This window comes from Saimiri boliviensis, chromosome 4 (assembly GCF_048565385.1).
Source record: "Saimiri boliviensis isolate mSaiBol1 chromosome 4, mSaiBol1.pri, whole genome shotgun sequence".
NCBI lineage: Eukaryota > Metazoa > Chordata > Mammalia > Primates > Cebidae > Saimiri > Saimiri boliviensis.
Window position 1 is genome coordinate 139,200,626 of NC_133452.1, and position 17,384 is coordinate 139,218,009.

Consider the following 17,384-nt stretch of genomic DNA (forward strand, 5'->3'; position numbering starts at 1 on the left):
GTGGTGCATGCCTGTGATCCCATCTACTCAGGAGGCTGAGGCAGGAGGATCACTTAAACCCGGGAGGCGGAGGTTGCAGTGAGCCGAGATCATGCCACTACATTCCAGCCTGAGTGACAGAGCGAGTTCCTGTCTCAAAACAAAAACAAAAACAGACTCCTGCTCACCCAAAACAGGTTTTGCAGTCATGGATATGCTATACCCTCTGATTTGGGTTTGTGTGCTATGGATTTGAAAACACTTTATGCTAGCGATCTGGGCTACTGTTTATAATTTCACCACTGGACAATGCAATGTTGCCTCAATAGACAGGCTGGGGTAAGCCAGAACTGTCACGATTGTGTGCAATTGAGAAGGCGACTTTTTCATCTGTAAAATGAGGTAGTGACATCTTGATTATTGTAAAAATTAGAGTTATCGTATGAAAAATGTCTAGCGAAGAGGGTGGTCTAAATTGCCTGCCAAGACCTGGTAGCTGTTGCTACTATGCATAGAGAAATACAAAGTTGGCATAAAAAGATGTAGATTATGTGTATGGCAAAAAGCCATAGGTGGGCTATCAATCCCCATCCAGAAAGTCTTAGTCTAATTTTTCACAAGATTGTACTATCATCCCCGACTCCATTTCCTGGTCAAGGTCTTCCATAGAATTGGATCTACTGATGCGACCTGCTTTTCCTTCGGGTTTTGCACTATTTCCTTGAGAATTACATGACTGCCAAAAACACGGTGGTGCAGCTCTTCCCTGCCCTTGTCGGGCTTTGCCATTCTCTGGTTCGGGTGGGTGCACTGATTTTCTTTCACTGAGGGATGACGTGGAAGTTTCAGCTCGTTTCAGTTTCTCTCAGCAAATTGGTGGTAGCAGAAAGGCTGAAGTAACCATGGAAATGATCACAGCCTCACTGAGAACCACCAGAAATACCATAGTATTTGAAACAACGGATTTCACCAACAGGTTTTGGAATAAGACACATTCTGAAAACTCTTGACAGAGGCTTAATAATGGTACAATGAGGAGACAGTCATCTGTTTTCATTTCAGAAAGGAAGTGCAGCGTTCATGAGCAATGTGCCCACTTAAAGTATTTTATTTCTTGGAAAGAAAAATAAGTTCTGACAAAATCTCTTTTCATCCATTGGAGCACATTATCTCTTCATTTCTTAACCAAGACAAAAAAAAAAATCACAGTAACAATCCAAAATCATTATGATCCAAAACGTATTTATATTTGGCTTTGGGATTTGTTTTAGTACTTACATTTTAATATGTGCCTGAAGTTCTGCCTGAAATTTCACTTCTTACCAAATAAAGGAGGCTCACCATGAAACCAGGGAAGAACAGGAGAAGCTGAGAAGCCATGGGACTCCTCTATCCTGCTTCTTTCCAAATGCTCCCAGCCCCAAGCCAGCGCGCCGCAGCAGACAACGTCTCCTTCCAGACCCAAGCCAACCCAGGGGAAATGCCTGACCTCACGCTCTTCTCTCGAAAATGTCCCACCTCTTCTTCAGAGGAGAAATAGAAGAATAAGCAGACTGTGAGATGCAAACAAAGAACTAATGTAAACCAAAGCTAAAAACGCAAACGCAAGATTGGCTCCAGGAATTTCATGACAGACGAGTAGGCATGCCACAGGATGGTGGACAGCTGGAAACAGGGGTTTTATTTTCTGACCACCACATCCAGATTCAAGCATCCCCGTGGGGCCTTCAGTAATCCACAGGGTCTTTAACGAGCTCCAACACGTGTATAATAAATGGTAGCTCTTTGACATTCAATTTCAACTCAGCTTTTAAAATGGCATTAATGGCAACTGATGCAATTTCTTCCTCACCTTAGTTTTTTTTGTAGTTCATTTTTAAGTTTTACCACTGAAAAATGAAGCATTTGTAGATCATAGAATCTAGGAGTTAATATGAAGTTTGAGAGCTTTTTTTATTCCATTCTTTGTTCATATATTTAGATTATTTAATAGAAAGAGTTTATTCAGTGTTTCCCCCCACAGGTTAGAGTATGTCAGGACCCTTATATCTGGTCATATGCTGCTTATTTTCTTTTAAAAAGGTATTTTATAAATTATTTTGTTACTTTTAACAAAGCAGAAATGAATGAATTGCATCAGTTTTTGCATATATATGCATATCAATACATACAGTGAGAGGATTATTTATCATATGCGTGGGAGGCATTTAGCATAAGTTTGTGAGGTGCATTCATGACCTGGAATGTGTAAACAGAATGTAAAAAGATTCTGGGTTTATATGCCACAGTAATTTGACTTTTCCACAAATTAGTAGCAGATTTGATTAGATGTTCACTAAATGCAGGCAGTTGACAAATGATTTTTGGGATGGTGACTTTATTTGCGTTCCCATATGATAACCTTTCCTTTCCTTGGCAAACTGTGTAGAATCAGGGTCGGGGTCGGGGTTGGGGGCGGTGCTGAGATGATCGTGCAAGTCCCGCGAGTCTCTTGAGGCAGATCCGATTTTAGGAGATGATGGTTAAGTCTGCCTGAAGACGACATCTTCAAGGAAGCCTCTGCACCAGCCTCAAGGAGTGTTCTTTTTCAAAGATCCTTTCCTTCACATGTTATTTATCTATTAAGGGGAGAGCTGGGAGAAGTCTCTGAGCCCCGCATTGGACCTATTGCCTGAAGTACTGTCAGTCCCCAATTCTTTGGTGCTATAGAGAGGAAAGAGTAAGATAATAAAACTTTGAGGTTTGAATTTTGCATTTTGTAGAAAAAATAGACTTCTTAATATATGTGATGGTAATGGCATACAAGGCTTTTAAATCCATGTGCATATAAGATAAATTTTAATATTCTTAGAGGGTTTTCATGAAATATCACATTCACATATTTCATCAGCTCAGTACTAAACGCAGAAATGTCTGTTGTATAAAATAGGAGATTTAATCATGACCACGTTAGAAATCTTCCCAGTTACCCCTGGGAACACAGCCCCCAGGAGTGGAGACATGCTTAGACTGCCATCTGTTTCAGCATCCCTGTTTCAATGCTCCTAGTGATGGATTCCTTTCCAAGCCATAGAAGCAGATAACAAATCCAGACTGATAATAAATGGAAGCTGCAACCATAAAACCCCAGTACAGATACAAGAGACTCTCGCTGCATCTGGCAGTGCCTCATTACCTTGTCAGTGTCAGGATGTGGCTCCAGATTTCCTGCTGCAATGAAATTATATTGGGGCTATCGCTGGAGCACGCGGCTGGCCAGCCACAGGAGGGTGGGAATTTGAAGGGGGGCACATGCTGCCAGATGTTCCCTCTGAGCCTGTCACTTTTAAACTTGCTTCACCAAAAGACTCTCCCCTACCGATTTCTAACCTCTCCATTGCTTTAAGGAAACGCGCTGAGAAACTGCTCTTAATTTGGCTGTTTGTTGCCAGCAGTCTTTTGTCTTCCTAATCTCTGCATAGGGGAGCTGATGAGCAGAAGGATCTGATTTCAGCCAAACATGTGTTTCACCGTATTGAAATGTGCACTGCTTAATAGAGTAAACACCAATATATCTGAGGGCCAGGAGACTGAATTAACTGATGAGTATCAAAGAGTGCTGGCGCCGTAAACCGTAATTGGCTACTTTCTGAGAAAAGGTAGAGCTCCGTTAAGACAAGGTCTTCCATTCTCATTAGCCCCTTACAACTAGAAACCATCATTTCTCCTTACCAGGCCAAGAGAGTAAATCATTGTCCAATTTTGTATTCCTTTTCTTTGGAAAGGAAAAATGGGTTGAGCTAGCTGGTTACAAATCGTAAAAAACAAGTAAGGTAAGTAAAATGCTTACGAAACATTTTGCCTATATTTTATGTTTCTCTTTGACTTTTTGACAAGGTGAAAGTAGGATTCACTGTCACAAAGAGAAGTGAATATTTAAAAAAATACAAAAAATGAGGGAAGCTAATGGTCTACATAGGTTTAAAATATGTGAGAAATTAAAACTTATTTAAGAAGCAACGCTTGGATCAATCTTGCAGGCAATGATAAAGAAGAGGGACTCCTACCCAGAATTTTTAAATATTAAAATGTGTGAATCTATACATTCTGCAGAGGTACCTGCAATTGTGAGTATTGAAATGTACTAAATCTAGGAGAAATAATCACTATGTCTCCTCCTTCATTTCAGTTTTCCATTGATCACATGAGTTCTGCTAATAATCCTGAAAACGATGGACTCTTCTCCAGTGCTGGATAAAGACGACCCCATCCCTTCATTCTCACTTCTAACAGCTGATCAGATCTCTAGGTTCGAAGTTCTGAGATGTGCTTTCTGATTCTGGTTATCGTTTGTCAGCCTTCAAAGCCCAAACCTTACTGACGGGCAGATCCAAAGAAAAGTACCTTTCCTTTCTGTGTGTTTGCCTACGTTTACAGCCACATACATACGTAAACTTGTGAGCTCTGCATTTCCCAAAGCAGTGATTGATTATCCATATCTTATCTATACATTTCTGCTTTAACATTTTATTAAAAACATGAAAATGATACAGTAACCCAATTTGAATCCTTTAACTCGAAAAGTTTATTTATTTATACATAAACTGATTAAAAACATTTTTTTGCCTTAGGTGGCGCATGAATATGTTTTAAAATCTCCATTAAATAGCACAAGGTACTCTGTGTAAACTTACCCAGGACATGAAAATAATTGTAAAACAACTGAAGGGCTAATAAAACAAACTTATCTATCTGCTCTAAATGTTACATATTCTTCTTCTTCTTCTTTTTTTTTTTTACAAACCAGGAAAGAAATAGAGAGCAATGTGTGTTAAATCAAACATTCACTTCTGAAGATTTCTCAAACTTTCTGCAAGATAAAAACCATTTCTAGGGACAGTGGTTTTAAAAAATAGTTAAACCTCTACTGAGAATTTTAAGCATAGATTATTAAAGCACTATTTCCAGGATTATGGAGTTTTATTAACAAAGCAGAAATAATTTTAATGTTTATAAAAGTGGAGGCACTAATCTATTGTATTAGGAAAAGCATAAAAAACTATGAATTTGTTTTCTTTTTCTGTCTCCTCTCTTTTAAATTTAAAAAAGGAAATTTAAGATTAGGAAAAATATTTAGTAAAGTAAATATCTAAGTTTCAATTTTAAAACAACTTTAAAATTAAGAAATACTGAAAGAGCAATAGAGATGTTAAATAATCGTACTAAAAATAATTTTCACAAGCCTCTAAGCCTCAGGGGGACTTTATTGTTATTTATACATGTTTCATATTTTTATGTTTCTTTTTTCCATTATTATTCGTGGTCTTCACACATTGTTTTAAAAACTCTTTATCTCTTGTGTATTTTATTCTTTTAAACAGTAATAAAGCAGCTTTCAGATTTTATGGTTTTGTTAGGATTGAAATGAAATGCTATCAGATTAAGCACTTTTCTTGTGAAAAATGGAAAGTGTCCAGTCAGCAGCACTTTGGACAGGGTGTTAGTAACAGCTTTAGGAGCAGCGGGAAGCTTTATAATTTCTAGGAAAAGAGCAGGATACATACAGCAACCAACTTTAATTACATTTTATACCCATTAATAGTCATGTGCTCTGTTCATTATTTTAAAATTTAAGATAGGAAAAGAGTTTCAAGGAACTTTGAAAGCACAGTATTCCATCCTGCCAGCAGGGGTCACAAAAGAATACACAATGGCTGTGGAACAGTTCAGATTTCTTTTCAGGGAGAGCGCCTTCCTGTATAGCCAAATGTTTATCGGCTCCTGAGGACGACATTACATCTGCATCTTCAAAACTGGGAAACATGAAGTTTGAACTCACTGAAAAGTCACTCAGGTTGCTGAAAAATAAAAAAGAATAGATATTTGAATAAACACTTCTGTAAATGGATTTTTTTCCTTAGGTCTTTAAAAAATGACTTGAATTAGTTACAAAAGATATACTGTATGATCCCATCTATACAGAAATGTCATGAATATGCAAGTGAATGGGGATAGGTGTAGTGGCCAGGGCTGGGGGCTGTGGTGGAAAGGAGGTTTCAATGGACGTGATGGCTGGGGGGGTTAGGGGTTCTTTTGGGTAATAAATATTCCAAAATTGATTGTGGTGACAGATGCACAACTCTGTGAATGGACATGATGGCTGGAAGGTTAGGGGTTCTTTTGGGTAATAAATATTTCGAAATTGATTGTGGTGATGGATGCACAACTCTGTGAATATACTAAAAGCTGCTGAATTGTACACTTTGAGTCAATTGCATGTTATAAAGCGACGTCTCACTAGAACTGTTTCAATAATGGCTTCACACATATGGCACTTTAGAAATCTATATGTGGAAATCTCCAGATTTGTCTGCTCCTGAGTGTTGATGGGTTAGGAGATAATAAATTACAATACGTATTAATGATTTACGTTGCTGTTAATGATTTCACTTCAAATAAAGATAGATTAAAGTATCCCAGATCGTTTACTGCGAGCTCTAGAAGGGAGAGCAGTCAGACAGGAGAAGCTCCTTGGAAGGGGAAAGTGCCTCAGAAGGTGTGGAGCTCCAAGGGAGTGCTGCTCTCCAGACATTTTTCCTGTTGTAAAATGCAGGTCTGAGCTTTCTCCCTAAGGCGATGACGTTTTAGCTCTACAAATCCATTGACTCTTCTCAGGCTTATTTGTGACTCAATGGAAACGTAGGAGCCTTCCAGTTCATTTCCATCAACTCTCTACATTTACATATTATTTCAGTGAGGATGGAGAAACAATTTTATTGTCTAACGTTTGCCAAGCTTGCTTTGGAAGCAGACGTTTGAACCTTTTGCTAAATTACTTGCATTTGGAAGCCTGAATAAAACATTACATATATTTTAAGGTTTTAACAAAATTAGTTTTTTATTAAAAAGACCTAATTAAAATTATAAGAATTTCCCAAATTGGAACTTTATATGTAATAAATGATCCAGCAAGCAGTCAGATTCATATATATTTAATAAATACATAGCCTAACTATGTCCCTTTACTTTTTAAGCCAGCATTTTTAAATTAAGAAAAGTGGTGATATGTGTTTCTCAGACATAGGAACATTTTTAGAGAAATGTGTTTGGAATCAGAGAAAGTAAAATTCCAAATTGAATAACTTTCTACCCTTTTACCTCTCTTTTTATGAAGAAAGATTTTTTGTTGTTGTTGTTCACTCTTGAATTCTCTCATTTCACCGGATCTTTATACAGCCAAAAATTGTAACATACTAAGACATTTGTTTTTTTTTCCTCTTTGAGATAAATACTTTAAAGACATCAAAACAAAAAGTCATCTGTCTGGTTCTCCCAAATCTTGTACAATCCCACAATACTATCTAGACCTCACAGCATGCTGGTAGATGAAATTCGTCTTGACATTTTTTACTTTGCTGGTTTTTAACTCAGCTCCATGAAGCATTGATCCTTTCTTTCCACTGGCTTATTGATTACCATGGGCATCCAAAAATGCAAAAAGAGGGTTGAAAACCCCTGAAAGTATCAAAGTAGAAAACTTGCAAGAGCCTGGGGGAAACAGTCTTCCTTGCTCAAGTGTTTACCTATGTGTTGGCTTGCTTTTCTTTATTCCATAGAGCCTGACAGCAGCGGCCATGTCTGCCCGTCTCTACTGAGGCTTATGTCTTTGCTGTTAAACATTTCAGCTCCTTGAATGTGTGGGGCATCCTCTATTTGTAGGTAGAATCCTGGAACCGGTGAAGTAATTTAAGGCTACCTGGTCATCTTCCCACCTAATAAGATATGTGCTTTTATCACACTTACTCTGCATGGAGGATGTGGTCTTATTTTCCCAGGAACTAATGGCTACCACACTGCTTTTGAGTGGTGAACTGACTTCATGTTGTCATGGCTGGATGTCTCTGACAACACAGGGATGTCTCTCTAGTTGTCCAGGGCCACCACCCAAAGCTCAGGCCACTTAACTCCCTTACCGAGTGGCTCACATCTCAGAGCCAGGCTGTGTCACCTTAGGCTGGAGGGGAAGAGCACCACCCAGCATTTGTTACTCATCCAGTACAAACTGCTCATCTGTCTCGTCTAGAAACAAAGCACCCATATTTGTGGGCTCGTGCAGAGCAGTGTCTCTGGAGATGGGAAGTCTGGTGTCATAGATCAGGAGGCATCATATTCAGAGCTATACGGAAGAGGCACTTTAGTACAAAGAATAGAGCCACAGGAGGCTTCTGCTTCCTTTAATAATAAGGCCAACAGGATGACATGTTGAACACATCCTCTTACTTTAGGGCTGCAAGCATACCAGCATTAGGCACTTGCTGCCTGGGATTCCAGGATACCTTTGTCAGGAACAAGTAACCAAGGCTCAGTTAAAAGCTTATGATGCTGCATGGGTTAAGAATCAACAATATTGCTTAGATTTCGGTTCTAAGCTCTGATTCTTACTAGTCTGTACAGAAAAGAGACTTGGAATTCGGTCATCAGGATGCAGAGATGGCAAAAAAAAGAAAACAAAGAAAACAAACTGCATTTGTGTCTGATTCGTTGACTAGGCATTTGTGTAAAGCTCATCTTCAATGTGAAACAGTCTGAGTGGTGATGCTAGTGGCATCCTTTCTTCTTCTTGTTCTGCCTTCCAGATTTTGTGAAGGGAGTGAAGCCTAAACCATAGGAGGAATGAATGAATCGATGAATGAATGAATGAATGAATGAAAACATAGCCTGTACACATGCATTTCAATGTGAGCAGACACACACATATTCTACCTCCCATGATGACCACGGAGTGAGAGTTAGGGGAACGTACTTGTCTTGAGCCTGAAGCAGACAAAGAAGCTCCACCCACGGAGCCTAAAGTTGAAAAGGGAATTCAGGAAAAACGAAGTCACCGAAGCATTAGGGTAAGTAAACCGATCTCTTTCGGCATCAGCCTGAGGATCTGGGCACTGGAGCGCCGCTGGACATTTAAGTGTCCTCACTGGCAGAGGTGGAATCTGTGCTCAGAGAGAACAGAAAGAACAGATACACTGACATTTGGAAGCCAGGACTAGGAGAACCACTCAGAAGCAGAAATAGTTTAGTTATGAATAAGTTCATGAAATAGAACTACAGAAGTCATTTTTTTTTTCTCACAGGATGTTACATAGTATGTTTATATTACAAATTGTAAAACAATTGTGGTTTTCAACACTGTCTAATCATTCACAGTGTTCCCCTCACAGTGGCATTCAGTCAGGGTGATTTATCTGTTTTCTACTTTGTTTTTCAATTCTATGTGCCACAACTTGCCCTAATGTAACCTGGGAGTTGTGGCACATACAATACTTGTAGATGTGATTTTTTTTCTAAGGAAGAAAATTGAACTTTCTGGAGCTGCTCGATGTCCAGTTTTGAACCAGCCTGTCTGGTATTTGAGCTTTTCCACTATAAAACAACTTAAGACAGTTGTGCATATACTGATGCCAAATATGTTCTAATTCAGCACTCTTCATCACTGCATGCGACCTGGATACATGTCTCATTTTCTAGGCCCAGTGGACGTCCTCAGGTAACGCCACGGGTGCCAAAACTGAAGTCTCCTGGGCCGCGCTGTGTGTAACCTGAATTCAAATTCTCACTACCTTCCCCACCAGGAAACACGCAGCTGTAAGAGAGAGAAATATGTTCTCTTTCTAAAATCGTGATTCACTAGAGAACATTTTCATCTTTGTAGTACATGGCACGAGTGTTTTGTGGTCAAGAATGAGTGACAGCTTAATTTTTTTTCAGGTTTCCATAAATCAAATCTTTTACTCTTTTTTCAGAAATTTCAAGTGTTTAATTTAAAAACATGAATGCCCTTTTAGTATTTTATCATAAATGTGAAATATCTACCAGTGGCTCATTAAATTGAGTATGCATGCATTCATGTACCCCATTGCTTTGGTATAGAATCCCAGTTCTGCTCCTGGGGTTCTATACCAAAGCAATCACACCTAGCTCCATGCGAAACAGGTGTGAGGCTTTTTTTGTGTGACACTGTTTGGGGAGGTAGGGAGAGGGGACTCAGACATCCGTTCCTAGTGAGGGGATGGGTCATGTGCAGGGAGCGCAGGGCCTGTCAGAGGCAATATACAAGCTGCAGGCATTGCAGTGTGGACCGCAGGAAGGCACAGGCCTGAGTTTGAAAGGCAAGAACAGAGTGTGTAACACAGTATTGTTTACATAAATTAGAAACACAGCATGAGGATGGATGTATTTTAAACACGTTAGAAGGGCTGACCGTAGGGAAAGGTGAATGGGATGACAAATGGACATAGAAGGGAATCATGGGTCCACACATCTCTCAGATGAGAAAGAAGCCTTACAAGCCTTACATGGTCTGATATCATCTTATGGTATTATGGGAGGGTACTTAACTTTTGGAACTTTAGGCTGAAAATGTTCAAATGCACATGAAGGTATAAGCATATAAAGTTAAATGTGGACATGTTTTGTACACTGATCTAATTCCAGTTTCTAGAGGTAGCAACTGTTTGAAACCATTCGCTGTATATTGTTCCAGAGTCATTTCTGTGCACATCAAAGTCTAATTTTGTTTTTACAAAAATGACATCATGCTGTGCCTATGGCCCTGCACTTTGCTTTTTCACTGACAATTTTGTATCTATCCAACTATCTAGCCATTATCTGTGTATCCATCTATCTGTCATCTATCCATTCATCTCCTATTTATCCATCATCTATGCATCCATCTTCTCTCTGCTATCTATGTATCTATCCATCCATCATGTTATCTATCTACCTATCTATCATCTATCTATAACCTATCTCTTATTGTCATCCTTCCATGCCTGTAGATGTGGACCAACTTCCTTTTTCCCCTTTCTTCCTCCCTCCCTCCCTTCCTTCCTTCTTTATATCTCTCTGTCTCTCTCCTTCCTTCCTTCCTTCCTTCCTTCCTCCCTCCCTTCCTTCCTTCTTTATATCTCTCTGTCTCTCTCCTTCCTTCCTTCCTTCCTTCTTTTCTTCCCTCTCTCTCTCTCTCTTTCTTTTTCTTTTAGATCTGTTTATGATAATGGGGAACCAGGTTGAAATATGGAGAAATCAGGTCAACTCTATACCTTCACCTATCTTATTTTCAGCTTCTGATCTTTGATAGTGACATGATTATTTTTTCCAAGCTGGGGCCTTGCAGCCCTTGCCTTCACTCCCAGAGCTGTAGTTAGACAGGACTATAGGTTTGGGTTGACACCCAGAGGACTCTGTGCCTGCGTCCCGCTGTGTCACTGCACAGCTTTCTCCTCACTGTCCTCTGGCTCTGACTGCAGACAGGGAAAAGGCAGAATCAACCTGAATCTTCTCCCTTGCACGAGGCTAACTCCTGCCTGAATCATCATAGGATTCTTCCCTTTCTTTTGAAGATAAGTAACTTCACCAGAAAACGTCCAACTGTTGATCAGCTGTTGAGAGTTTCTTTGCTTTTTTTTTTTAATCACTTTTACTTCATACTTTTTTTTTTCATTTAATTTTGTGCAGTTTTTCCTCAAGGCTGCCACATCACAAACTCTGTTTTCAGCAATCCATGTTATACACTCATTGCTTCTAACAAGGGCCTAACTTCTGCAATGATGTGGGCACCATGAAACAGGAAGCTTGCTGTCAGAATCTGGAGACATTCATGGGAAGTTTAATGCTGCCAGTGAGAGAAACACTGTGTGAACTGTTCTTCGGGTCTGCTGGTGAGATGGCTCAGGAATGGCAAACAGCGGAGGCATGAGAGTCCCATCGAAGGGACAGACTGCAGGCACTGGCCATTGCGTAGGCCAAAGTCACCAGTGTCTCCGTGTTTCTGACCAAATGCTTCACTGCTCTTTACTGAGTATGTCACAGACGAGACATTTCTGGATGAGCTCCAGGGTTTATGCCATCGTGATTCTTAGCCTTCATATTCACCAGGCACTGGAAGGGACACTGCAGGCCAGGCGTTCCAGGCCACCTGATCGGGAAGGAGGTGCATGGCCTGGAGGATGTGGAGCTTCTGGGCAGCATGGTGCTGAAGTGCTGCTAGCTAAGAATTACTATGTAACTTAGGTTTGGCCAACTCTCATTTGTGTTTTCATTTCCACTAAGCATTTTGCTTACTTTAGTATAGGCATCCTTGGACACCCAGTGAGAGGGATGGTTAGAGGTACTCAACGTGATGCCAGGAAGGATGAAAGTAGCCCTAAGAGTGCTGGGCCTGGCTCAATCTCCTGAGGTCAGGGTTCCAACAAAGACGGCAGAGACTGTTCGTCCACTCCCCAGCCAATCTTCATTCTTTGTTAGCAGAAATGAAATGTTGCAGGGACAGCGGCATGCCTGGCACCAAGGCGTAAGCTATGATTGCTCTATCCTGGCAGCTCAATTTCTCTGTGCCCACCATGTCTGGATGTTCACCCAGTCCCGCCACTAGAAGAGGTTGGCTTGGAGAAGGATTTTCCTCAGCAACCCACAGCAGCATAAGAAGCCCTGTGACTCCTCCTGTCTGCCGGTGTCGAGTGCTCCTATGACACATTCAGCTTTGCCACGTTCATCCACTTACCACACCACATTTCTCTCTGGCTAGCTTCCCTCACGGCTTCAAGATGGCCACCAGTCACAACCAGGCAACGAGGCTCCTTGCTCATATTAAGAAGGGGTATTGCTTTCTCTTCCCCTGACGGACCGCCCCCCAAAACTTTTCCATGCATTTATTGGTCAAGGAGGAAATATAAGAATGATCTTACCAAAATGGAGTTAGAATATATAGGGCAGATAGGATTTTCAGAAGTCAAACACATTGTCAGTTCAACAGAAAACTGCCTCAGATTTTGGAAGGGCACAGCTTGCTGAAGGAAGGGACTGGGGAAATACTTTTTCTTTCTCTCCTAATCAGACAAAGCAAGAGATGGAAATTTCTTCCTGACCTGTTTGCTTTTAGGAGAACGTAAACATCAGAATGAGAGTATTCTAGAAGAAACATTGACAAAATCAGTCAGTCTTCTCCATGGGTTTTGGAGATATAAAATTTTTCTTTACATGTTTGGAAGTTACACATTTTTGTTTTCAGTGGTCACTTGTACATTTTAAACAGTCTTCAATGTATATTTTTCTAGCAAAGGAAACAAATTAATTTTAGATTTTGTTAGAAACATATCTATGATGATTTTAAGTTAAAAATCTGCTGGTAACCACCACACAGAGCCACTGAGTGTCCCGCAAAACCACCTCCTTGCGGCTCCGTTGTATCAGCCAATGATCCAGCAGCCAAAGGGATAACGGCCATCATGCAGGGCCTTTTCTAGTGCTAAGATGCTGTCCATTATGTTGGTCCGTATTGAGTCATGCCCAGTTTAATGTATTTGAATTATCACTCCCACACCTTGGTGCATTTTTGCTGTTTTTGCTGCTAATGAAGATGGTGGTTATCTTAAAATTTTACTGTTGCTGTTGTACAGAAATGTAGTTGATTTTTGTATAGCAATCTCAGAGCCAGGAATCTGGCTAGTATTCACTTACGTTCTTTTGGCTTTTCCATGAAACTGATGATACCATCTACATATGATAACAGTTTTGTTTTCTCCACTCCCATTATATGTAAATGGTGTGACAGAATGTATGATTGTTAACAAATATTGATTCCTCTCCACCCAGTGGGACATGGGTTGGCTGGCATTGGCCCTGTCCAAGCAGAGGCATTACCTCCACTTGCATTGCTGGGCTGAGTGTCTCAAGCTCATCAGAGAACTGCAGGTCCCTACTGGTGCTACGTCCTTCAGCCTGTGTCCCAGAACCAGGAGACACATGGAGCAGAAACCCTGGACCCAACTTTCAGCCTACATCAAGCCCAGATATGCCCAGCTGTAAAGATTAGCTTAAAGATTTTTTTTTTTTTTTTTTTTTTTTTGAGATGGAGTCTCACTCTGTTGCCCAGGCTGGAGTGCAGTGGCACGATCTCTGCTCACTGCAACCTCCACCTCCTGGGTTCAAATGATTCTCCTGCCTCACCCTCACGAGTAGCTGGGACTACAGGCACACGCCACCATGCCTGGCCAGTTTTCATATTTTTAGTGGAGACGGGGTTTCACCATATTGGCCAGGATGGTCTCAATCTTCTGACCTTGTGATCCATCTGCCTCGGCCTCAAAGTGTAGGGATTACAGGTGTGAGCCACCACGCCCGCTGGCTTAAAGATTTTTATACTCAACCTGGCATGTTTATTGTTGAGAGTGGGTTAGGGGGATGTCAACACATGGTCTCTCTGTCGTTTTGATGCCCAGAACCAGATTCGTAGAGGTAAACTACCCACAGTCACAGATAAGGCTTAAGCAGAACAAGGGATTAGAAATAACAACCATTAATTGATAAATGAAAATTTAGACTTATTTATGCAAAACATAAAACTTAGAGATAAAGGAAATATATGGATGAAAGTGTGACACATGAGAGGGAGTGAGAAGCTGCCTCTCAAGTCTGGCACTGCTACGAAGCCAGAAACAGAACTAGAATAAGAATGAGAGAAAACATGGCAAGAGAATTGTCTTCTAGGTGAAAGGGAAAAGCATTCAGAAGCCTAAGAATAGATGTATTTGTCCTATCAGAGCATGAAACATCTCGGAGAAATGGAATAACTATCAGTGAAACCATCCAAGCTCTTGCCAAAAAGCCAGATGTTCTTTATGGAAATATTTACCTACTATAATTGGGCCTTTTGGATATATTACTGCTATTTGTATGGAAGAAATAATATCTAAATGTGGTGAATAAATGTCACACCACACCCTTCTTTGCAAAAATACTTTTGTGATTTAGGAATGGGGCTTTAAAAGGACTTTCATAAACATCTCTCAATTTTTAAAAGCACATATGTGTCTTATTATGGTCTTCAAACTTAAGTTTTGATTTGGCCGTTGCTTGAGAGTTGGGAATTTTCATAAGAAAATTAGTGACTAATACCAAAAAATCTTCAGTTCTACAGAATAAAGTTACAAAGGAGTCAGAGTGGACAGTCATACATACTAGACGTTGTGCTTTGAAGTCATAAGGACACATTTACTGAAAACTTTAGTTTGACAGGACGTACATAGACTTTGAGAGCTCCACGTGGCTGGTCAGATGATTATTTAAACTACTTAGTTCATTTTCCAGGTGATGAACAGAGACCTTAGAGGGAATAGGTGATTTGTGTAAAGTTGTGTAGTCAGTTAATGTAAACATTTATCACGAGAAATCAAGATCTTCTGTTTACAGATAACCTTATATTAACATAACTTCATGTTAATTTATTTTTTCCAGTCTTATCTCTTATCCCAGCATCAATTTGTCTGATTCTAGGAATGCTGAACACTAATTTTAAAATAATTCTATATGTGGGGAGCCCTGAAAGTCAACGTCAGTGTCTTTCTTTGAAGCATTGAAAGTGCCATCTTTCCTCGCGGAAGCTCTCTTGCCCTTGGGTTCTACGAAGCCACATGCTCTTACTTCTTCATTTCTGGCCACTCCTTGTAAATGTTTCAGCTGGGGCCTCTGCTTGAGCTATCCTAAAGTACAGGCACTGCCCAGGCTTGTGTCTTTGAGTGGATTCTCTTTCTGCTCCCCCAGTTTCTCCTCAGGTGAGCACTTACTGCCATCTCCTAATTAACAGCTGTCTGCACTTCCAGCCCCAGCCGTGGCCAAGCCTCAGTCTCAGAGCATCTGCGGGTGATGTCATTATCCTTTAGGATGACTCCTGTTGTCTGGCCTTGGTTAATACCACCACTGGCAAGGCAAGAAACCCCTGCCTCATCTTCAACTTTTCTCTCTCTCTTTGTACCACTAGCTTATGTCTTTAGCTATGTCAGTTCTGTATCTTAAATGTATCTTATCTTCTTTTTAAAAACCCATACAACCAGCCTAGTTTGAGTAATGAATGTCTCAGCCTGAATTCTACAGGGCATGATAGAAACACAGTCTTCAGCCCATTCCTTTCCCTGTTCCTGGCCTTCATTGTCATCAGTGTTTTCTAAGATGCGGGATAAAACATGATTTTCTGTGCTCGAAATCTTGGATTGGTATCCCACTGCCTGAAGATGGGAGAACAAACACCTTTTCAGGAATTTCATTGCTGTTTATGATCCGACCACAACCTCTCATTTCAATTCGACTTCCATTATTCACCTGTTCTACAACCTCTCTGTTCTAGAACTAGATATTTCCTTCCCTTCATCCTTCAGGGATCCATGCATTTTGCAATCAACATTTACTAAGCTCCTATCATTTTCTAGGTAATTTGTTAGGTACTATCACTGCAGAGCTTACTCTCTATCAAATATTCTACTTTTTTTTTTTTTTAGACGGAGTTTCGCTCTTGTTACCCAGGCTGGAGTACAATGGCGCGATCTTGGCTCACCACAACCTCTGCCTCCTGGGTTCAGGCAATTCTCCTGCCTCAGCCTCCTGAGTAGCTGGGATTACAGGCACGTGCTACCATGCCCAGCTAATTTTTTTGTATTTTTAGTAGAGATGGGGTTTCACCATGTTGACTAGGATGGTCTCAATCTCTTGACCTTGTGTTCCACCTGCCTCGGCCTCCCAAAGTGCTGGGATTACAGGCTTGAGCCACCGTGCCTGGCCTCTATCAAATATTCTTAATTTTCTCTGAACATGCATTCATGAAATAATCATGAAAAAACGGATTTCAACCTACATGTAATATTGAACTCAAGCAAGAAGACAGGCAATTAGGATAAAGTATGCTAAGTGTTAAGACGAGTTAAACATAAGGTACTGTAGATGATTTCCCACCTATGCAGGAAATGGAATGCAGACTGAGAATCAGGCAGCTGTGGACAGGTCAGTGTACACTTTCAGGAGGAGATGGTGCCTGATGATACTCAGATGCAGGTGAGGAGGAACCAGTCCCGGGAGAGATGGCAAGGAGAAATGGCCTGAGGGTAAGAAGGGAGGAGGCGGCACGTGGAAGCAGGGGCAAGACTCCCCTGCCAGGGTGGCCGACATGAAGGAGGAAGGGGAAAGGCTTAAGTACTAATGGCGTTTGATTGTCTCATATATTGCAAATTCTAGGGGTAGGTAGTTCAAGGGTTGGAATGGGAGCTTGACAGTGTCACTAGAGAGCCACACTTCCTCTGCCTCTGAGCTTTCGTCCTTACTGGGTGGGTCTCTCATCTTCAGCCTCATTGCTTTGTATGCAGTTGCCCCTTTTATCCGTGTGGGATGCATTCCAAGACCCCCAGTGAATGCCCGAGACCAACAGCAGAATCAAACCTTGTGTAGACCATGTTTTTTCCTGAGCTCACATACCTGTGATAAAGTTTGGTTTACAAATTGGGCACAGTAAGAAATGAACAATAATAGCTAAAAAATAAAGTAGAATACTTAGGAGGATACATTGTAATAAAAGTAATGTGAATGTTGCATCTCTCAAAATATCT

The 17,384-nt window shown here is 40.7% G+C and overlaps 1 long non-coding RNA gene across 1 annotated transcript in view; it reads left to right on the plus strand.

Moving 5' to 3' along the window:
* The window catches only part of LOC141584377 (uncharacterized), a 107,491-nt gene extending 102,415 nt beyond the window's left edge, over window positions 1-5,076 (plus strand). Inside the window, exon 4 of the long non-coding RNA XR_012517400.1 lies at window positions 4,148-5,076. This is a non-coding gene — a long non-coding RNA (uncharacterized LOC141584377). The remainder of the gene's footprint in view (window positions 1-4,147) is intronic.
* The last annotated feature ends 12,308 nt before the right edge of the window (window positions 5,077-17,384 follow it).